This window comes from Apis mellifera, linkage group LG16 (assembly GCF_003254395.2).
Source record: "Apis mellifera strain DH4 linkage group LG16, Amel_HAv3.1, whole genome shotgun sequence".
Lineage (NCBI taxonomy): Eukaryota > Metazoa > Arthropoda > Insecta > Hymenoptera > Apidae > Apis > Apis mellifera.
In genome coordinates this window covers 2,307,852-2,332,012 of record NC_037653.1, presented here as the reverse complement: position 1 = coordinate 2,332,012, position 24,161 = coordinate 2,307,852, and the positions used below count along the sequence as shown (strand labels likewise).

Here is a 24,161-nt window from a genome sequence, read left to right as displayed (position 1 = left end):
CTCGTTCCTAAATTATTCGCACTTTCTTTGCTCGATAGTTTATAGTTATTCCGTGAAACAGATTACGTCCTTTTATAAAATCTTTATTTCACTCGCTGGCCTTTTTCGTTCCACAAAAGTGTAAAAACTTGATTTGAGGTTAATTGCAAAACGGATACAACTTTAATTTTTAATACGTAGTAGTAGTAATAGGTAAGGTTATAACCAATCCTTTGCAACTGTCCAACTATAAAACCATAGTTCGAAATCTACTTTACGTTTCTTTATTCAATTTTCATCTGCTTCCTATCTCACCAAACTTCCCTTATCTAGCACAATAGCCTACGAATTAACCCCCAAAATCTCCAACATCATCGCGTGGATAGTGGCGATGATCGGAAGGAGGCGATTAGCTGAGCGGAACGGAAATCGGTCGTGTCTTGGGATCGACGAAGACACAGGCCTGGCTGTCCTGGGTCTCCCCAGGCAGCAATTTACTTTCCGCAATAGTCGCAGTGATGACGTCGCGCGTCCATTGTTCACACACGCTATTAGGCTTTCGACCATGTCTCCTGTGCAAGCGTCATCCTTATCGGCTGCGCAGAGGTCGGGGGCCTCGTTTGTGCGGGGGCACAATGAGGGAAACGCGGCAGCCAAGTTGGTCTTCGATACGGATTGCGGTGGCATTGATGGTAACGAGCCATTAGGGGAGGCGTTAAACGTATCTATGGTGAATCCACTGCTCGTTCAGCCGAGAAACGCTGAAGACGACGACGAGGAGGGATAGAGATTTGTATACCTTCTCGCCTCGGTGAGCTTCTTCCTCCTTTCACCTCGTTCGTGAATACACATATCCTTTCTTCCATTCTCGTCGAGAGATTTAAGTTGTTGGAATTTTTATCTTCTCTTTTGATGATATTTCTTTTTTTAATTTTATCAACGAGTCCGGATCAAAGAAATATTGTTCAAATTTTGGAATGATTCCTATTAAGATAATTTATATTACGGATATTACATTTTTATCCGTTGTTCGTGACGTGAAATTATAAATGTAATTTTTTACCGATAAAAAAATATTCATGCTGCGAAGAATTTCAATTTGCAACTCGCTTAAAAATTAATTCTCTTCTCATTATCCACGCGTGACGCCTGCCCCATATTCTGCTATCCCCTAATCTCCCAGTTCACGTTCGAAATAGGACGATCCCGTTCCCACGAAGAGAGAGAGAAAAAAAAAAGAAAGAAAGAAAGAAAGAAAGAAGCATCGTTGAACAGCGGGCGCAATGAGCGGTTACGAATAGCGAGCAACAGGGTCAATCCCTGCCAGATTACTTTTCAAGTGTCTCAATAGGACTAGTTTAGCCGACTGCTTACAGCTTGTTACCGGCGGTGAATGCCAGCGCCGCGCCGCCGCGACAAAACGACACCCGTGCACAAAGCCGAACTCGGCATGAAAAGAGCCAGTTCAGGCCCCATTCACCGTTGCGCACGTTGCCGTTTATTAAGTCGGTTAAGTAGACACGCATCGTCACTTTTCTTTCTTTTTCTCTCTCTCATTCTTTTCTTTTCTCTTTTTCAACCTGCCCCGATTATATATTCGCTCGCAGGAGGAAGAATTTTTCACGCGACCACCATGACGCGTTTCTCTCTCTGTTCCAGTGTAGTTACGGTTTCCGCCGCAAGAGGGACGGACAGAGCGCTCGCGAGAGGAAGAGAGAGGTAAAGACACAACGGGGAGGACAGGGACAGTGTAAATCGGTGGCATCGTGAGACAGGTATATAGAGTTTTTAACAATTTCTTTAAGATTGAAATTATCTATATCGAATTCTGTTTTTTTTGGAAATAAATAAATGAATAATTTACATAATCCGAGGAAGAAAAGATTTATTACTAAGTTCAAAATAATTAACAACTTATTCGGTATACGATTTTTTTGATAAAAAATACCGATCTTTTTGGACACTTTTTTATATGCGGTTCAGAAACAGTAACGAGGGAAAGGGAGGGAAGGAAGCTACGTTTTATGTGGGAAAAAAAATTTGGTGGCTCGGACATGAGCATCGTTTGGACATGACGTCGTGTTATCGTAGGAATCACGAGGCCGTTCCGCGAGCTGCGTGCCGCGATCAGGAGATACGTGAGACCATAAAGCTTGTGTTATCTTAGTGTTATTGCATATGACGGACGTGCTCCTGGTGCGCCGCAACTGCAGCGGGCGGATATCGTCCGAGTGGACGACAGCAAGTTACGAGACACTGGGATACTGATAAACAAAGATAATGCTCTAATTGAAAGCATGCAACTACTGTGCCTCAAGGTTTTGGGGCTATTCAGAAGCGAAATTATTTTATAGTGTACAGAGGAATGATTCTGTAAATCTGCTTCTCTTATTTCACGGAGGGAAAATTGCATGATATTTTTGGCAAATTATCGTACTAATTGAAAGCATGGAACTATCTACTTGTTGGCATATCAACAGATGCCATGAAATTCTGCATCTTTGAAAGAAGGTATTCGGTTTCTCCTTCGATATTTCCATTTGTCGTCGCTAGATGTCTCATTGCACATCGTCTTTCTCGCTAGTGGCCATTCTTATCTCGATTTTCTGAAAAATGATTCACAATTTTGAATCTTTTAGCATCTACGACTATTACTATCGAAGAAGAAAAGGTTTGATCTTCAAAAACGATCTTCGTACACTCGGCAAATAGAAATAAAAACAAAACTCAGGCTCAAATGTTTCTGCCTATAATTTATCAAGCTGTGTAACTATTCCATAACCCGTTATATTCAGTGACTAGAAAATAAAAAGTTGAAACAAGAGACGTGACAATGAAAACAAAAGATATGAAGAAGCACAATTAGGCAGTTAATTAATTTCTGCCTATATGGCAGGAATAGCTAATTTGCCTACATTGGACAATAATTACCTCGGTAAGGACGTTATCTGCTTTCGTACACCATTAATGCACCGCATTTCAAAGCTAGCGACAGTTTCGATGCGAACAAGCGGATGGACGAATGGCCATTAGGCCGGTGCACAGATGGCCAAGCCACGTTAAAGGATAATCTCGTTGATTCTGCAAGATAGCGAGTAGCCGCGCAGATTGGCCGGCATAAGGACTCTATTGGATCAGCGGTACCCTTTATCTCGCCATGCTTTCAAATATATCCGCGGGACAATGTCCCAACTGGTACTGTTTTTAAAGAGTTTAACAAGGAATTGGCTGCCGGGCAAAGTATTATTAACTTTTGTTCGTATTGCTCTCGTTTCGTTCAGCTGATGTGTCGATGGTATACAAACTCGTAAAAGGCAGATTTTTTTGTGAGCAGATTGCGACGACGTTTGCGCGATTTATGAAAAAAAAATTTTTAAATTATATTTAAGAAATAAAAGTTCCATTTTTTAAATCGTATTCATATAAATTGCAATTTGCATGAATGATTTTGTGAGATTTTTTTCATGAAATGTCAATCTCACGACGATTGGTGATGCGATACTAGCGCCACGCGACTGTTAACTAGTAATACTTATATAATTCATATATTTTTCTATTATTCTATTAAAACTTTTCGACAAAAATCTTTTTTCCCTATAGTTCAAGTATCAAAAATAATAATCAGCGATGAAATTTTTATTCGCACATGCACGAAATCGGGTCACGAAAATCGGAGAAACGACAAAGCAAAGGGGAAAAAAAAAAGAAAGAAAGGAAAAAAAAAAGAATCGTAAAAAAAAATTCTACTCTCTATTGGGTTTAATCGGGTTTAATTGAGTTCCATCGAATTCCAATTGCTTGCGTTTAACTTTTCAAACGGGGCGATCCGTGCAATACCATATACGCTGCATGGTTCCCAATCTTACACCGGAACCGGAAAAATTGGAAATATTCGTCGGTGTATCTAAATTCGCGGCCGTTTCCATTATGAGAGAAAGGGGAAAAAAGGAAAAGGAGAGGAAAGAAGAGAGAGGAAAATGGAACGAAAAGAGGAATGGAGTTGTGGGAGGAACATTTGTTCCAAGGATGGAGAATCGGTAGTGCAGAGGGGAAAAAAGGAAGAAAGACGGTAAAAAATCTCGCCCTTCGGCTTTTATGGAGCTTAATTCGCTGCCATTAAGTTTTAATTGGCCGCGTTTAATCGATCCACCGTTTTAATGTCTCTTGTAACCGCCCGGAATATATACTGCTTCGCGGTAACCATAAACCCATATATCGCAACAGTGGCTGGTATCAATTTGTATTCCTATATAAAACCGTTTTACCAACGACTTTTTCATTCTCCCCCTTGATGGATTTCAAATTCTCCGTATTTATCTCCGTAAACACGAAAGTTGTATATATGCTTTTAGGTTAGTTTTTCATGGTTTTCGATCAAATGTTTGTAAAACAAAATTCTTTCCTCATAAAAAGTGAAACTCTTATCTCACAGGCGTTTTTATTATACGGTCAACTGTTATTTATCATTTTTATTAACTTATTTACTCTTCAACGAGGTTATCCTTCTTTCTGCTAGATCAGCGGAAACGTTTACGCATTTTTAAAATTTTTAACATGCAAATGATTGTGCAAAAAACAACACGATATTTAAAGAGAATGGAAAAATCTTTATTTCAATTCTACCTAATGACCTACCAAATGTTTTGTTACGAGAATAAATGACCTCAACGATATACAAATACTTTTTTTTAATCAATCGAATCTGCGCGATACAAATCTAGTAAATTGATTTCGATTGAATTCCCTTTATTCATACATAATTCATTTTTATCAAACGAATAAATACACGAATCATCCCGGGAACGTTTAACCGAACATTGTATCCCAATCTGCAATGCAATCAACGATACCAAAATACTCGAGACACCATCTTCGGTACAAATATCTGCATGCTCCCCATCACGGTCGAGTCCACCGTGTTTCCACGAGGCGAGGCACGAATAACGGACGCGAACTTGGCCATCTCCAAGGCTCGGAGAAACGTCGCGGGGACGCGTGACGAGAGGACAAATAGAAGCGAAACAGAGGCACGATCTCTCACGCCATCGTGAGCGTTTCTGTCAACCGTGTACCCGCCGCTGGTGGCGCCGCGGTGCGCCCACATTGCACACGAGTCGCAAGGCCCCTTCGTGCCACGAGAAGCAGCCGCGTGTGTGCGCGGTGCATGCCGCTCGTCACCATTCGAGACGTCGACATCGAATGCCGGGCGAGGTTTCAACGTTGCACGACGGCCAGAATTCTCGTCGAACGTGGAAAGACCCCCGACATTGCTCGCTCATCATATTTCGGGGCGCGGATTCATGGATTTGTACACACGTATGACGCGGTCAGGTTAACCGCAAACCGCGATACGGTGCGTTGGCGAATTGCGTTTCCGGTGGAGAAAGTAATTAAGCCCGCTAGCTGCTTTGTTTTCGATCATGTTATGGATGAACGATTGTTGATTCGTGAAGACAGACACGCGTTATATATATCTTCCTCCTATTTGTGTATTTCAGTTCATCCCTGTAAGGGAATTATCCTATGAACAATGACATTTATATTATTCTTAGAAACCGACTGATTTCTCGTATTATATACAAACAAGATTACAACGATTACATTATGAAGTTACATTACATTTTTAAATCTATAATTACAATTTAATAGATTTATTAATAATTTACCAATAGCCAATAATTCGCATAGGTATTGGAATAGGGATCAATTAAAAGATATTGTTTCCATTATGTAGAATTTGGCAATGGGAGGACCCAGCTAATTCGAGCAATTGTCAAATGTCCATCCAATCTTTCCATCGAGCCAATCCACCCTATCACAACGGACGTAGATTAGCCACCCGATGGTCGGATTAAAATTCCAAATTTCTCCCCCGTTTGGCCCCAATAATCCTTACTTTCGTTGCTCTTTCGCCGCACGCGCGTGTGTATGTGTATGTGTACACACGTCTCGGGGATGGATATCGCGCACGTAGCTCGGCGTGTACACACAGGAACGTAGCCGAAAACGGAGAGTGAGGCGCTGCGAAGAGGCAGACTTTCGGGCAGAGGAGAGTAGATACGGCGCATACGTATAGAGAGAGGAGGGTACACAGAGGAGTAGTACGGCCCCCGAAGCATAGTCTCAACTCGACTCGAGCGGCTGAATCGATCCGCGAGCCTTCCCCTGCACGCTCTCTCTCTCTCTCTCTCTCTCTCTCTCGCTCCCTGCGGCCCTAGAGCCAACCGCCCCTCTTCCTCTCTCGATCTCTGTCCCTTTTCAAACGATCGCCTTCTCCTTTCTTCCTACCTTCCAACCACCCTTGCTTGCTACACGTCTTCCTCCCCGTCGCTGCTTCGACGCCACCTCACCCCCCTCCCCATCGACCAACCTGGTCACGCGAACCTTTAAAAAAAATACCCGCTTCCCTCGCGCCCTTCGTGCGAATTTCTTCGATATTTCGAGCTTGGAGAGCACAGACTTGGCGAGAGATTACGAGTGGCCTCTTTCTTGAAATTATCGGCTCTTGGAATCGTGTATGTTTTTTTTTTTTTTTTGTTCTTTTTATTTTTGGTTATTTATATATATAGTGATTGTCGTAAAGAAAGAAGGATCGGTAATGATTTTTTTTTTTCGGATTAAGTTTAAATAGGTCGGTGAATTCTGATTACAAAGTTTCTTTATATACGATTTTGCCATGGTTATGAATGTTTCGCAGCAGTGTTTATTGGCTCGCGGCTATACACACCCGTGTTATTTATTTCAGCTCCCTTATACAAGTAGTGATAAATTAATTACTATGCGCAATTCACCGGACTCTTAACGATTCATTTCGGTATACGGATAAATGAACGTTGTAATTGCCATATGATATCGAGCATTAAGTTAATTAACCAATCATGTGTTGTAAGGAAATATCGTGTTTTAATGTGATCTTGATACCAAATTCACCAAGCAATAATTGAACCGTGTACATATATATATAAATATATTAGAAATGAACAGTTCACCGCGTAAATTTAAACAATTAAATTAATTCAATTTATCTACGAGTAAATAAATTATTCGATTTAAATTGATTTACAAACTTGATTTTATAAACGTGACGCAATATCGTATAAATTAAATGGAGGAAGAGATATAAGTAAATACTTAACTTTCTAACTAAATTTACATTGAGAAAAATCAATTTACAAGTTAATATTATGTACTTAGTGTAGGTTATTAAATTTGCATAAAATCACGAAATTGAATAAATTGAATAATTCGTTCGATTATCCATAGTTTCGACAGGGATAACCATGGAACCAAATAATTGCTACGTGGCAACATCCACAGAAATATCGACCCCCTCGCGTGGCCGGTGTTTGTAAAATAAACGGCACCGGGAGCTGGCTCAAGCGTTTTCGCGTGTAGAAACGAACGGCCAGGTATCGAGAGATTTTCCAGGAGCTTATTTAAGCGATTCACGATTTTAACGATCGTGTAATGTAATCGTCACATTTTCCCCATTCCTGTTTCTTTTTCTGCCGAAAAATTAGCGAATAATTAGAGTATTCGAGGAAGAATGCCAAGAAATCAGTTCTGGTATTTTTGGAAAGAAAATATTTTCGAAAATGATTCTTTTTTTCTTTTTTTTTTTCCTCCATCAAAAGTTTGATGCTGCAAATGAATTAAAATTCACAATCTTCTTGAACGTAGAACGTTCAATTTTTGAATTTTTGGGCAAATCAAATTTGAAGATTTTTCGAGCGTAAATGAAATTAATTAATTTTTAAACGAATAATGGAAATTATTCTACGCGTGAAAATGAATGGAAAGCGTGGAATAAAATTTACTAGCCCGCGTGCTCATTTTCCCGAAAATTGGGATTGAATACATAAATATTCAATGAATTTTCAAATTCGATTCCCACGAAAATTAGTTTTTAAACGAACAAAATTTATTCCACATTATTCATAGAATATCACCGATAATTTATTCATATATAATATTAGCCAAATTTATTCATATTCCTAATATTGGCCAATAGAAAAATATTATCGAAATTTTTCCAACATTTCGTAAATTCAATCGTCGTTTCAAACGAATCAGAAATCGATATTCAACTGCTATCTTAATCTCTTAATATATATATATATATATAATATATATATAATATAACACGGCTGCATGTACATCACGTACAAGGCACGCACTGAATCTCCATCTCGAAATATGACCGATTCAATTACGCACGTGTCTGAGAGAGAGAGAGAGAAACCTCTACCGATGTTATCCCTCTCCGTGCCGGTGATTTGTGTCCCCGTTCATCTTTGCGGGTGTCTGAGGCCGCGTGCACGCTCGTCGAGTACGTGAACGGCCGCCTCTGTACCCTGTGAATGCACGCAGACGTGCACGCGGGAGAGGAGAGGAGAGGAGGAGGAGGAGGAGGAGGAGACCGCACAGATACGGGGTGGCTAATGGAGAAATTCAGCCCGCAACGGAAACCGTTATACCATCTCCCTACTGCTCTCTATCGTCCCTACCCTTCCACCAGGAACGTCTTTGCTTCTCGATCTCCGACAGTAGTCCTCGTCTTCTCTATTTAGAGTTTATTTGATGCGGATCGAGTGGCGCGTAGGGGGTGAAACCGAGCCAGGGTCAATTTGAAACTTTCTCGGCCCGCTCGAGGGGAAATCTTGGAAAGGAAGCCGTATCGCGGAGCATACGCGCTTCCATCCATCCCCCGGGGTCTCCCGTTCGACGCTCTCCCTCCCTCCCCGCGCGAACCGTATCTCAGTTGACGCGATCAGCTTTAAAAAGTTTAATCGAAGCTGGTTTCGAGGTTAATCGCTCGATCGTCGCCACTTACGATCTAACGAATTTCGGGATTCGGTCATTGGGGGATGGAGAACGGTGGCCTGGCATGGATTTGACAGAGTAGATTGGTGGAACTTTGGAGCAAGTGGAATAAAATACTTTTGTTGGTAAACTTTTATTTTTAACAAAGCGTTTGAATCTAAGTTCAATTAATTATTAATTATCCTGGTGGATTGTTGTTCGTAGGCCAATTGTCTATCGATGGTACATTTGTTCATCCAACAATCAGATAATGTTTTTTTATCTATATATTTAGTCTACAGATTGTCCTTTCAATTATCTTTCGACGTATGCCAATCTCAAAACATCGAACGAACTATGTATAGTAGGATACTTACCAATATACCTAACTAAATACCAGATTAATATCTTACTTACTTGTAGATTGCTTCAGAATTCGTCTTCAACTATGGCACACATATTAGAATTACAATTATCCGTCAATGGAGATGTTTGCCACTTGTAAACCATATACAAAATTCGAGCAGGATCAGAAGTTGTTATAGTTAAGTGGGCGAGCGAGTACTCGCGAGAAAACGTATCCCTCTAGTGGCGAAAATCGAAACTTGAATTATTCTCTACCAAAATACAACAGAGTATTCTTGAAAAGGAGTTGCAGAACTCGCATCTGGGTTGTGTGTTTGTATTTAGAGACGCGCAAATTATACGATTCCAGGCAATAAATCAACAACTCGCTGATACACGTATGTACAGGTATTACATAGATTCTGCCGTATCGACAGGATTTTTAGTTGATTCTTCGTCCGCAAACAATCAGAATCCTCAGCTGAGTCGGGCGGTATTTTCATCTCTCTGCTCGGGAAACGTTCAAATATTTGCCCGATGGAATAACAGTAAATCCCACATTTTATGCATCGATAATAAAATTAATTAACGGTGGAGGAAGGGATTCTTTTTTTTCTTCTTTTTTTTTTTTTGTGCGCGCGCAATCCTCTCGATCGAGGATGAAGAGGATTAAAGTCTGCACGAAATGAACGAAGAAAATTTTAATCGGTTCCTACTCGGTTTTATCCCCCTCCTCCCCCTCCCCATTCTCGATTTCATTTTATGCAGATCGCATCACGAGTGGGAAGCGTAGAGACGTGGACGTGGAAGAGTCTAAGGTTAATTTGAAACTTTTCCGACTCTCTTCGGCCAACTTTCGCCCAAAAGAGAATACCGTATGAGTTATATAGATTCTCCAAACGGCTCCTCCCTGCGGAGGAATTTTTCTCACCCTCGTACACCTTTAATCAAACGGTTAAACTTTTAAAATATTTGCGAAAGTTACGAAACACGTAACTGCGGTGAAACTTTTCATACGAAGTTCATCCAAAACGACATAATCATCGCAATTTTCAATCATCGTTGAAATTGAATGTTATTATCAACATATTTGTCATCGTTACGCCTTCATTTTTCCCTTCCTTCCTCCCTTTTTCTGGATATTTCAATAATACTCTCAGAAATAATTCAAGACATCTACAGGATATTAAAATAGATTAAAAGGAAAGTTAATTAAAGTTAAAATGTCTCAAATTAATCCCGAGAAAAAGTATCCAAGATTCGAACAAAACCCAACCATTTCGCTAAAATTCCATTTTTCCATCAAATGAATTTCAACAGAATCTATGTTGTCTTGCAACATTTTTATAAACTGTCCCTCGTTAAAGTTTGGTCCAACGAGTTTTCACACATTTTTCACAATAGGATAATAACAAGGTAGATCATTGGCACGTTGATGAGCGCATCATCCACCCTACGCCAAGCATTCGAGTGCAATTCGCGTCGGGTTCGCCCATCCGGTTAGCTGTCTGTGGCCACGTCCCTGACGTTAATACATCATCGATTGTCCCATAAACATATACGACGGCATAGAGTGGCGATATTCAGTTCGCTCCAGTCGTTCCAGTCATTATGCGCCATTGCAAACCCGCCTATTACCCATCCCGTGAAACCTCATCCACGATTACTTCTCCCTTCTATCCCTCTTTCTCCCTCATAACCATCCACCGTGTTAATACCCTGGGACACGGTATTTCGATGGTATTTCGTTTCTCGAAAACCAAAACCACTATCAAAGTACTTCGAAAGTACTATTAAAAATGTTCGTCGAAGCTTAGCTTAGTTTTTCGAGTTGTCACCTCATTTTGAAGTAACGCTTGCCCAAACGGGACCCTTCAACGAAAAATTTACAATGCAATTTGATGCACTTCAGGTGTCCCTTAAACTGAAATGTAAATGTAATTTAATGGATGGAAAATTGTATGCAAAAGAAATTTTTTTTAATATCTTTTCTATGCAAAGTGAATATTCCATGCAATTTTTAATATTTAAATTTAATACTGTAGATTCTTTAAGGATATAAAGTATTATATATTTCGAGTTATATCAATATTTTAGTTTATACTCTGCAAATATTTTAATAAACATTAGAATCGTACTTTGCGAATATTGACAATAATGAAAACTTTATCAATAACAAAAAGAATTATTTTATATCAAAACTTTCTATGTATATCCACGATTCACCCGGATCACCCTGTATACATATTTTATTGCTCTCCAGAACTCAAATTCGAACTCGCTGATACTCGTTTCACTTCCACGTTCCACGCTTCGCTTGGTGTGTATATCCAGTGCCTTTATGCGAATGCGTATCTCTCTTATCGCGCACGCGAGCCCAAAGCAGCAGTTATTACGACGTTACGTAGGTAAATGGCACAGACAGATGCACACATAGCCACGCACACACACACACATACATACGCACAACCAGGTCGAAGCAGAGATGTCGAATCGATACACACGAGTGGGAAGGGGTATAGAGGCCTGATGCAGCTGGATGCAGACATCGAGCCATCATCGATACGTAGATTACTTAAGTACTTCCCACACCCCCTTTCGTCGGCTCCCACCATTTCGAAAATCGAAGCGGCTGGCTGAGCGCTCGCGAATCGTTATTGGCCCCCTCTTCCGTGAAACAAGCTATCCCCTACTCCTCCTTATCACGAGAGTTAACGTCAGCTCTAACGATAGCCATTTCGAACGTCTCTGATGAAGTATAGAGGTTCTTAACTAGTGGTAAAATTGAGGTTAGAATGGCTCGAACGAGGAGGAAAAATTAAAAATATTTAAGAAATTATTAGCTACGTCCATGTATCAAACTTCATTTTCTCTGAAACGAAACTTTTTATTTTGAGCTTCAGAATATTCTTAGCTTCACAAATTCACGAGTCACCCTATATATTTTTGTTATTACAATAGATAACTGTCTCGAGAATCGATATTAATAAAATATGAAATAAGATGCGTAAATAAATATGTAGGATATGTGTACAGATACAGTGTGAGCACTAGTAGTTAAAAGTCGCGTGGCGCTAGTGTCGCATATCTGATATCATAGCGTTGAAAACATTGTTTGACAAATCGAATTAAATTATGAAGAATAGTGAAAAATATCCATTCTTATCTATTCGATGTCTCCAATTTCCGGGATTAGTTCGCAATCTTTCCAAGCCATTTATCAGTACTTGTACAGAATCTGGCCGCTAATATTGAAAAGCTTAAAAAACTAGCTTATGGGAATCAGATATATTCAGTTATAGCCTATTAACCTAGGAAATGGAGAATCGATATGCGCGTTTCACTTCGATAGGAAGATTAGAATATCGAACTATTATGAGATTTGTAATTTGCTCTTGCAAATTTTTCCACCGATTTCTATCCTGTAAGCTATCCTGTTAAAATCGTCCTTGGTTTTGGAATTCTGGCTCAGTCTTGGACCGAAACATTCTCTCAATTAAGCCTGCATCTGCAGGAAGTAAGCTTGCACCTCAAATAGCGCCGATAACTGGTCGTAGAGCGTCGTTCGCCATCAACGCGATCCGTTAGTTCAACCTTCAACTGGAGAATCTTCATCCGCGGTTTAGATAACGCGGAGAGGATCCATTCGGCCGGTAAATATTAACCTTGGCGAAAATTAGTTCAAACTAACTAACGGTGCTTCGACCTGGGAGAGAACTGCACGTATAATCTTGACGCGGCTATTCAAATCTTTGCTCTTCGTATCCTCCTCCTCCACGTTTGGAAATTTGTTTTACGGTTTTTTACCACTTTGGAGGAAGATATTTGCGTTAAATATCTCTATTGAGTTTTATGAGATCGAGTATTTAATGATTTTTCTCTCATTATTTTAGTACGTAATTAAACTGTGTTAAAAATTAGAGATTACAAGATTACAGCCTGTATGTTATATCAGTTCAAAATTATTACATCTAATCTTTAACAAATAAAATATACTTGTACACGATCAATTCAAAATTATTCATTAAAACGAATAAGACGTACATATGTACATAATTCTTTCCATTTTCGAGCTTGAAACAGGTCAAAGTTATTACATTAGAGCGAAGAATACATATTTGTATTTTATGAACTTTTCCATTGTTTCTGAATGTGCAGGTAAAATGGATTCCATAAATTATGGGACACTCTATGTATATGCTTTTATTAACAAATGAACAAACAAGATACATATATACATGAACTCTCTCCATTGTTTCTATTTAGGTACAATCAACTTTTTTAACTTCACTTAAGAGACATTCTATATATATATATATATATATACATATCTTCAACAATTCAAAATTATTCACCAATTTATCATTGAAACAAATAATATAACGCACACAAATTTGTGCGAACACGTACGATCGATCAACTACTTTTTGAAGATCCAACAATTACACGATTCACCCTGTATACACCTGTATCCTCAACAGCCCGAAATTAATACATCCACCGGCTAACAAGGCATAATCCTAATTTCACTCGCGCGGTGGCCTATTTCCAGCGATGGATTCCTGGGATCAATGGGACGCCTCCTCGAGCGCGAACTCGTATGATTGATCACATCTATCGAAACAGGCTAACAGGTGAACGGTTAGAACTAGCCAACCTCTCGGCTCCACTACCTCACTTCGGTCATTTTGATTCTCACTGATCGTGCGCGCCAATTAGGTTGGCCGTGGTAAGTCCTTACGGATGATAAACGCTTAGACGAGTTAACTCGCAATAATAACGGCCGATGTTCAGCGATAATGGCCGCTGATTCAGCGCTATTTTGGCCGGCCTACGCCTGCGCCATGGCTTCCGCCGCTATTTCGGTTGGCTATAATCGCGCGGCTTGCGATTTCCCCGATCTCCATAAACACCGACGGTCAGCAAATTAACCCTTTTGCATCGGGCCCCTTCTTCTTCCCCGTCCCCCCTCGTTTCTCGCACCGCTCGCTCTGCCGCTCTCCTCTCGTTGACGAGAGTCGGAGTAAATGCTGAGTATTTAGGATCCGCGAGTTTTCGCCGTGTAAACTGAGGCGAACCTTCTCATCCATCCACGGGGCAAATATTTGATTTCTAAGTCTCGATGAAACACGCCGCGATTCATCTTCTCCTTCTCTGTCTGCCTGTCTGTTCGTCTCTCTTTCTCTCTCTCTGTCTCTCCTTCGTTGCCTAGTAGTCAGACAGACTTCCTTCGGCCGGGGGGATCATTAAAGCGATTATGAAGCGCGTGTACGCTCGGTGAAGTTGTTTAATCAGCAACGGGGATAAGTATGTAGGTGGCTGCGTCGGAGATTATATATCGAGCTCGGAGATTTCGAACGGGTTTACTTTGAACTCTGTTTTATCGAGGCCAGTCGTGAATTGGAGTTTGAAATTGATCTTCGATCGATAATTTTCTTTTATTGTAAATATTGATTGGGGTTAAAATAAATGTTTCACGAAATTCTATTGGATTTTTGATAACTGAGGTTAGGTCTACTCGTGGTGAAACGACATTTATGTGAACACAATTAGCCGAGTTCCCATTGTCTGGACTGCAGGATATAATTAGAAATGTAGAAATGTAGAGGGAAAGTAAGTCTACGTAATTCATTAAATATTAAAGTGCATTTTGGAGAAATTGTTTTATGAAATTTATCTACACGGATGAACTAGATAAAAATAATGATATCAGAAGTGTCCTATACACGGATGATAAAAAAGAAAAGAAACGAATTTTATCCCCGCGTGTTTCATTCCACTCTACCAGCGTAACGAACTTTGCTACGTTATTTTCTAGAAAAAATTAATTCGTGCCTTCCCTGCAGACCGTCAACAGGGCGGTGAAGGGTATTGGAAGGCGGACGAAAATACGAAAATACAGAGAGATAGAGTGGTTTTTCAGAGGTAGTCGCGCGCAGATGTGATTTTCGTGGTCCCTTTGTCGATCAAAGTCTAGATATATTTTCCCGGAATGTCGGCAGAATGTTTCGTGAAAGCAGTTTTCGACGTTTCGTCCACCATTTCGCATTGTCGCGCGCAACGTGGACCCGGCATTGGACGCCGGCCAACGATGGCGGAAGGGAATTTCCCTGTAATTTATTTAACAACGAAAGTCCGAAAAGGTGGAAAAATTCATTCGTTAAAGTCGTCCGGACGTTACTCGGCCACCGAAACGAGTTTTCTGTCGACAAGAGAAGAGGTTCGCGTGCTTGATAACACTTCTCCTACGGAATGACGTGTAGATGTGTAAATCATTTTCTATCTAATTAAGAATTTGAAAAATCGATTTTAAAGGCGAATAGTTAATGTACAAAAATTTCCATCGAGGCTTCAATCGAAATTGGACAAAGTGACACGAAGACAAAATAAAATGACAATGCATAATCGTTCCTAACAATTTTCTCATCGTTTTTTTTTAAAAACATTTCTCTTCTTGAAGAAGGGAATTTCTTGAAAATTTTGCAAATATTTTATACTTCCAGACTGGTTTTTCGAAATTTTGTATTCTTTTGCTGTTAACTCCACGCGTAGATATCTATTTCATGCGATTATGGTGGACAATTGTAGGGCACAGGTCGCAACCCTCTTTCAGAGACCAGTAAGCACATCTTATCCGACAGTGTTAGTAGAGGAAGAAACCGAGTAGAGTGGGGCGCTCTTTGGTCGATACTTGCTTGCTTACCAGCGTTAAACCAAATTTAACAAACTTGAAGAGTAACCACTCGGAGAAGAAAGAGAGTATAACGATGGCATATTTTACGCTCGAGTTTGCAAATAGATTCTTGTTTCGAGCCCTCGTTAGTTGTTTCATCGATTTTTAAAACGAAAATTTTAATGAACGAAATATATCGAGGAAGAGAGAGAGAACGAAAAAGTATCGTGTATTTTATTTTTCGATGGATTTTTCGATGTACTTTTTCATTTATCGATTTGAAATAGTTTTTTTTTTATCCAGATATGTAGTAACGCTGAAAAGATTATTATAGGTATTCATAACTGTATAATGGTGTTTAATTACGGGGTAGAATAAATATTTCAAAACATAAGTTCGTTATAATTGCGAGCATCTCATTATGCAACAAACAAGGGAATAAATTAAACGAGGGAAATGAAGAGATTATTGGTAGTATGTATTGATTATTAAACGATGAATAGGAGAATCAGGTTGATCGTTAACGTGTCGAAAGACTCGTTCAAATTAATCGAGTTGTTTAAATTGAAGCTGGATTACGATTAACTTGATTTGAAAATCTTGATTAGTTAAAAGTTAGTCAAATCTTGCTTGAATTTAATTTAATTCGAATTCGAGAGAGTATAACGGAGACTATAAATTAAATTTTCAAACTATACATGTATAAATATTTAAAAAAATATAAGTAATTCGAATAATAAGAATAATACAAATACCTCTTCTAAGAAAAAAGATACATAATCGTGTTAAGTACAAGTAGTTAATGGTCGCGTGGCGCTAGTATCGCCACAGGCTTTTAATTAACATTTCCACTACGCTTTCAATAGCCGTCCATCCATTTGTTTCAAAGTTCCGAATGAAAGTGGTATAAATCCACGTACCAAACGCAGGTTTTCTTCAGCTTGAAAAATTATAAATCACTCCCTTGGAAAGAAAGTATCGAGATTGGTCGTAAATTATACCGATTTTGACGGTAGCAATTACTAGAGGCATACGTGAGCTTGCTCTCTAACTCGTATCCATGGCACAGCGTAAATAATGCTCTCCTATACGCTGGTCACGGCATCCCCTGAAAAAAGCCGTTCCTTCCCCTTCACCCTCGAACCCTTCGCACATTTTTCACGCCGTTTCCTTCCACGGAGGAAAACCCTTTCCGCTTGGCGACGATCACACGCGATCCCCCTACGTGGAAACGTTGCTTCATTACTTCAACTCGAGCTTACTTTGTACAGATTCCGAATAAAAATCATTTTTCTCGCCATTGCGTAAGACATTGGCGAAAATAAAACGCCATGTTCGAATTCTTGGCAAACTGAAATTAATTATCGAACCGAATTGTTACAAGTGTATCCGATACAACAATAGAGTCTCAAAAGATACTTCTCTCCTATCAAAAACAGTTCGACCGAATCTAACGTCCGCCAACCGTGACGGACCATGCAATCCGGGATCGCCTCCGCAAGGCGACGGGTACGCCTCCACTGCGGACAACTAGCGCCACTGTCCGGCAAATAACCGTTCACAATCGAATACACAAACAGGCATTCTCGATTCGTGAGCGTAGATAGGGGTAGTTACAGGAATCTATTGTGCTCTGGAGAGGTCGCAGGGCTTAGGGACCGGGATAGTTGGGCGAGCTAGGAGATGGAGGAGGGAAGGAGGGGGGAGAAGAGAAGAGGAAGAGGTGGAGAGGGGGGTGGAGAGTGGATGGAAAGCGGCGGTGGATGAATGGCGGCTGCATCGGTGCTGGTAGCGGTGGTGGTGGTGGTGGTGGCTTTTAGCTGGGCGCATTCAACCGCGAGGGTTAGCCGTCGGGGTTGGGATTAACGCATCCGCGTGCGTGCTGGGGGGGGAGAGGCTCGCGTTTCGCAAAATCGTCCATAAAATGTATTACTCGTGGCCGCAGAGACGGCTGCGATGGTGGTGTGTTTGTTTAATTTACTTTGATGCACGGCGGAAGAGGTGGCGCCGCCCCTTCTCGATACTTTCCTCCCTTTTCACGGCGGGGAGACGGTGACCGGTGACGGATTGCGAGCCCTATTTCTTTTTTTCTCTCTCTCTCTCTCTCTTCCACGCGTCGAGAGCTGTTCTGTTCTCGCTTTTTTAGGCTTTCTGGGGGGACGTTATATTCGAGGGTGGGTATTATTTGAGATGGTTATTCGAAAGGGAAGGTAAATGGGGAGGTGGATAGTTTCAGTTTTAACGATTATTTTATTCTTGTGTTTATTGGACAGGGTGTATTGGAGAGGGGAGATGTTGTTTTAAAGGGAATTTTGTTTTTTAAAGATGTGAAGGGGGAAAATTAAGTAATGGTAAATAAATTAAGGCTTTTTTTTTTCTTTTGATTTTTTTAGTTGATTATTTTCGTGCCAATCCAATGTCAAAAATGTTGAAAATCATATAAAATATATGTATCCTTCATCTTGTCGAGTTAAATTGGGATCCACCTACCTAATGCAGACTTTCGTTTTCATTTGAGATAAAATTTTTATCAACTCTTTCAGAAATAACTAGATTGATTAAAAAAATTATAAGTCGAATGGAAATTTTCCAAGTTAATTTTTAATATTTAATTTCGTTCGTTCACAAATTCCGACGAATCCGTATTTCTCTGCCAAAATTTCCCCGTCAAAAGTTATCCTTCGCCGAGTTCAAGTTATATATAGAGGCGTTCATCAGTCATGATCGCGCATCTCGAACGCTGGCAAAAGCCATTCAACATCGGTGAAACGGCGCAATAAGCGGCAGAATCTCGTCAACGTGTCCATTCTGGTGAACGACCGGCTCACCTTTGTCGAGGTGAGTCCAACGAATCGTTTTCCGTCATTCAAAATTTTTATCCTCGATCGTTGGACGCATGAGGAAGGCTACGCCAATATTTTCCAACTTTACTCAACAAGGCTATTCGTTTTATAGTAGATAGATAGACTTCTTGTTTGTCACGAGTATTTGAAAAATGTTGGATAGAATTGTTGATTGACGTATTTTACAGGGAAACTTAATGTTTAATATTTTTTCAATGGTTTTCCTAATTAAAATTTAAAAATTTAATCCTAAATAACGTTAAATTAATTTACGATGTATTTCTTTCGATATTCTTTCATAATAAATTTACAATACTATTTGAAAATTGTTTAATTTCAAATCGCAAATTCAAATTCAAATTCTTATCTGTTGTTATTTTTGTATTAATAGAATCATATAATAATCTTTTCAAACGTAATTTCTTCTTGCGGAAATATGTATATGCTTTTTTAAATTTACTCGAAAAATGAAAAATAAATTTTAAAATACATAAAAGTAACTGTGTGCTGTTTGCCAATTGCTTCATTATAGGTTAGGAATTCATGGAATCGTACGCAGTGCTACCAACGGAAATCAGATATATATATACTTTTATAAATTTACTCGAAAAATTAACGAATCTATAATTTTTTCAATAACAAACGTTAAATAAATTCTAAAATACATAAAAGTAACCAATTGCTTCATTATAGACTAGGAATCCATGGAATCGTATACAATGCTATCAACGGAAATCAGATATATATATATATTTTTTAAATTTACTCGAAAAATTAACGAATCTATAATTCTTTCATAAACGATAAATAAATTCTAAAATATATAAAAGTAACTGTGTGCTGTTTGCCAATTGCTTCATTATAGGCTAGGAATGCTTGAAATCGTACGCAGTGCTACCAATGGAAATCAGGTCGAACCGATCCGCGCCATAATTATATTGCGATAACTTGGCGTCACGTAGTTCTAACGGCCGAAACTCGTCGTCTAATTGTCTCCTGGCGATCGCCCGTTGGAAAATCGGTCCCATTTAGGGATAATTTCCCTTATCGTCTCAGTATCGATCGTAAAGATCGGCGTCCAAGAGCGCCGAATTTTTCCACCCTAGCTCCACGCCAGCCAATTTCCTGCGGAATTAGGGGAACCGAACGAAATTACGGAAATCCTTGGCCCGTGAGAAGAGCGAAGTTACCTCGTCGGCCTTTCTTTACGAGCTGCCCTCGCACGCCCTCTGGAAAATATTGTGCCGAGTGGAGGAGATGGATAGAAATATGTTAACGCTTTTACGGGAAATATTTCTTGCCGGAGCAGAGATCGGATCGTATTTAGGATTAGTTCCTACTACACAACGGATTGGCACGAGTTAAGAGAATAAAATTCAAGAGCCGTGGCGAGGAGATTAGGTTAGGCCAAACGTAGAAAAACATCGAGGGAAACCTTATTCCTTATTACATTACAATTATACAAATCCATTCGAGAACAAAACTCGGGGGATTATCCTTCGCCAGAGTTAGGTTATAATTAAATTAGATTCTCGAGAATCTTTAGTATGAATCTCGCCACTCTAGTTCCCCTTATTATACGAAGAGAAAGTTAAGAGGTTTTTAGGTTAGGTTTTTAAACACCGAACTCAAGAAAAAGTTAACCCAACTTAACCTTGCCACTCTTGTTCCTCGCCGAATAACAAAAGCGAATGGTTATCCAATCTCGAAATCCTTTCCTAACCTAACCTAATCTAACAAACGCTCGGTTTGCCACGATCGGGCCGATAATAAGCTCGCGAGTTTTCGCGCGGTTCGGTGACACCGCAGCGTTCCACGCATCCCCGACGATTCGCGGAAAATTGAATTAGAGAGCTTAAGCCGCCTCTCCCCTGTCGGTCGTTAGAATGGTCACGGTAATTGATAATCGAGCGACGGCTACAACCGAGCACGACTAATTGGCTGATCGCGGCGTGATTTAAATGCGGAGATTTCCGCGCGACTCGCGGATTAACGCGAATTATAGCCGAACGACTAATTGGGGAGAGGGGGGGGAGAGAGAGGACGGAAGAGGAGGGAGGAGGGGAGGAGATAGAGGGACGAGACGCCCTTCGTGCAATGGTGAGCGTGGAAACAACCCTTTTCGTGACCTCGCGAGAACGCGAGGGAAAAATAAACAGAAAGGAGGGGAAGGAGAGGAGGGGAATATCGATCGAGATAGTGGAACGCGATGGGGAACGGATTAATTAATCCAGCATTCGCTAGATAGACTCGAACGAGTTTGTCGATTCTGTGACGCCTTTTGTATCAAAGAGATGAAATACAAAATTATTCATAACTTTGAGGAGGATTTTTAGTGCCAGATTCGAAAGAAATCTTGGAAAACGTTTTGCCAAATTATCAATATTGAACTATAAATAGTCATTACGTATTGTATCATAATATATATATATATAAATAATATATGTTTATCTTAATATTATCAATTAGTAAATTTCACAAAAAAAATTGTACATTTTAACGGAAATCGAATGTACAATTAGATTGTACGAGTCTTCTATCATAATCAAGAATAATAACGTGAAGAAATTTTGAGGTTATGATATTGCAGAAAATTTCAGATTTGCTGGCCGAATATTATCCAGTTACTTCGAAAATTGAATTTTGGCCAGATGAAGGGCAGCAGCAGTGCACTGCGTGGCGCGACGACTTGAATATTTTCGAAGCGATTTAGCCGCGGTCGATGCCTGCGTAATGGCCGCCGCTCGCCAACCGGACGCTTTCCATTTACATAGATCGTACTGACGTATTAACCGACAGATCACTGTCGAGAGCAGCGTCGAGTACCCAGGCCAGCCTCTAGATAAACGATGCCTCGCTTTCGATCGCGATCCCTCCACCTAAAACAACGATATCCCCGAGTGGAGTTACTGGACTGACGATTATCTCACTAATGATCCTGCTTCGAAACGAAGCAAGGTTCTTTCTTCTTCCTTCCTTATGAGAGAAAATACGTGGAATTGAATTGAACGGAACCGAGAAGCATTCCTTAGAATTTTATCCTTTTCATTTTTCTTTTGCATTACAATTTCCATTTTTTATATTGAAAATAATTTTCATTGCAGTGTAATACGTTGGTTACGTGTAAAATTCATTTATATTTAATATCTCATTATATTGGATGAACGAATGCATAAGAATATTGGATATTAGTAGTTAATGGTCACGTGGCGCTAGTATCGCCTTGACGTTAGAACCGATCCTCGTTAATCGTACTTAAGTTCTAATTATTTCTCACACAATTCCTGTTACGTGACAATTCTCCAGTTTGAAAAAAGATTGAGCAATCTTTAAAGAAATTTAATTAAATAATTGAAAGTGAAAGGCAAACACATAAAAAAAGAGTCCACTGTGCTGTTTCGCTCAGCAAAACTGAAATATTCGGCATGCCAAATTACAACTCGTCCTTAATCCAGATACAACGTCAGATCAAGTGGTACCATTGCCGCCCCTTGGAATTCCAATGTGGACAAACAATTCCAATTGTTCGACTTTGATACAATCCGCCTTTCGAGATGAATTTTACACGTTTTATGAAATATTGAATTGAGCCAAATTTCCTTTTCGAACACTTCTAAGTATTTACTCTCTCTCCATGCACTCGCGATTCTTCTTCCCTACTGCTTTCGGCGTCCCCTAACCCCTTTCACGCTCACGAACTCCTCCACCTTCTCTTCCCCTCGGCTACGTGCCTTATTAAAACGTTCTTCAGATACACAGGGTACATGGTTACACCTAGAGCACCCTCGTCGTTTGTACCGACTTAATTCTTCCTCTCGTGGATTGCTAGATTGCTTCTCGGTTCTTCGATTCGAGTGTCACTGTTGTTGCAGCTTCTTGCACGGGGTGTTGAGAAATGTGGAACACCTGTGGAGGATCGATTCTGAAGGATGATATCGGGATATCATTAAATGGTCATAGTGTTGAAGTAAATAAAGTTGGAGTGCAGAGATATTGAGGATATTATTTAATGAATCGCAAGCAATTCAAAGATTATGCATAAAGGAAAATTCTCGAGGAGGATTCATATCCATATCATAAAAAAAAAGAAGTGGCGATGTACAAAAGAATAAGACAAGATACGTTCGTAGTATGAATGTTGTAAATTCGTTTCTTAAAACGTATCTCAAAAATCCCGATTCCAATTCATCGCTAATTAATGCAGATAACTCGATTAAATTATATCTTGACAATTTCCCATTTATTGTTATATTATTTATATATATTTATATATATTTATTTATTTCATAATCAGTTTACAAATCCCTCCTTTGAAAATTCTTCTATTCACTTTTCAAATACATATCTCTACCTCAAAAATTCATTTAATCCAAATTATTGATAATTGGATAAAGATAACTGCACTCGATCGAACAAACACAATATTGTATAAAAAAGGAAAAAAATATGACAAATATTCATCAGCCTGCATCATATCTCTCTTTCTCTCTTTCTCTCTTCGCCAGTGCATATTTATTTATTTCGTAAACAGCGTCAGGCTCGTCACGAGGCGTCGCGCTCGTCGTCGAGCGTGAAAGTGACGCCCTCTCGTGCGCGTTCGTCCATGTGGAGGGGGGGGAGTGCGCGACCGTTCGTGGCCGAAAGCGAGAAGAAATAAAAATTCCTCCTTCCTTCCGTGTTTTCGTGCTCATTGGCCTCCCGTTAATTAGCGCGTTTTTCCTAGGTAATTACTAGGGGAAATTGGCGTCGTTGAAACACGCTTCGAATTAATATTTCACCCGTGGCGTCGTCTAATTTCACGAAAAGTGATTATTATCGGAAATGGAAAAACATCCATTGGGTTAATAGAGATACGAAAGGTGAGATAAAGGGACAGAATTAATGTGATTCTTAGCGAGACGTTTTGTCTTGGGATGCTTAATGAGTTATAATACGATTATTGTTTCTGTATTTTTACGGAGGATTGACCGGAAAGCACAATGTAAGATTAAAATATGAATATTGATTTTCGATTATTAGAACAACAATCAAAGAAACGAATATAACCTCAAATATTTCTAGATGCTGTGATTGAAACTGTAGTTCGAAAGTATATACAGTTAATATCTGGATCATGTCTTTTGGGAAGTGATCGATTTTTAAATTTGGAATTGGAGAAGTTTCTTATGATATTTTCTCATCAGTACATAATATATGTGCACTTGTATCTGTTATTATATCTGTGTGAAATCGCTTCGAGGTTTGGTCACTCTTGGTCAGTTTCGAATTTAGGTCTGAAAATTGAACGTGTATAGATGGCTCCCGGTCTTTTTGGTCCAGAGCATATTGAAGTTAGCCACATTGTAACAAAGTGAAAATTATCGAGAAATTGATAAACTGGGTGACGAATCTTGTAAAATGGGTCAGTAGAATCATGTGCAGTTAGAGAGTTATGAATTTGTGGTGGTCAGGGTTGAAAAGTGGGCCGAAGTTGGAAACTCTGACAGGAGATTAATCCTCATATTGGCAATCCAAATCAT

At 39.7% G+C, this 24,161-nt stretch overlaps 1 protein-coding gene across 2 annotated transcripts in view; it reads left to right on the top strand.

The window, feature by feature from the left end:
• Positions 1–24,161, top strand: part of LOC724468 — a 338,444-nt gene that overhangs the window by 66,749 nt on the left and 247,534 nt on the right. Inside the window, exon 2 of one of the 2 annotated variants that reach the window (XM_026445879.1) lies at positions 1,639–1,754. The exons of the other annotated variant lie outside the window; for it this stretch is intronic. The gene's annotated coding sequence lies outside the window, so the exon portion shown is untranslated. The remainder of the gene's footprint in view (positions 1–1,638; positions 1,755–24,161) is intronic. 2 annotated transcript variants of the gene reach the window in all.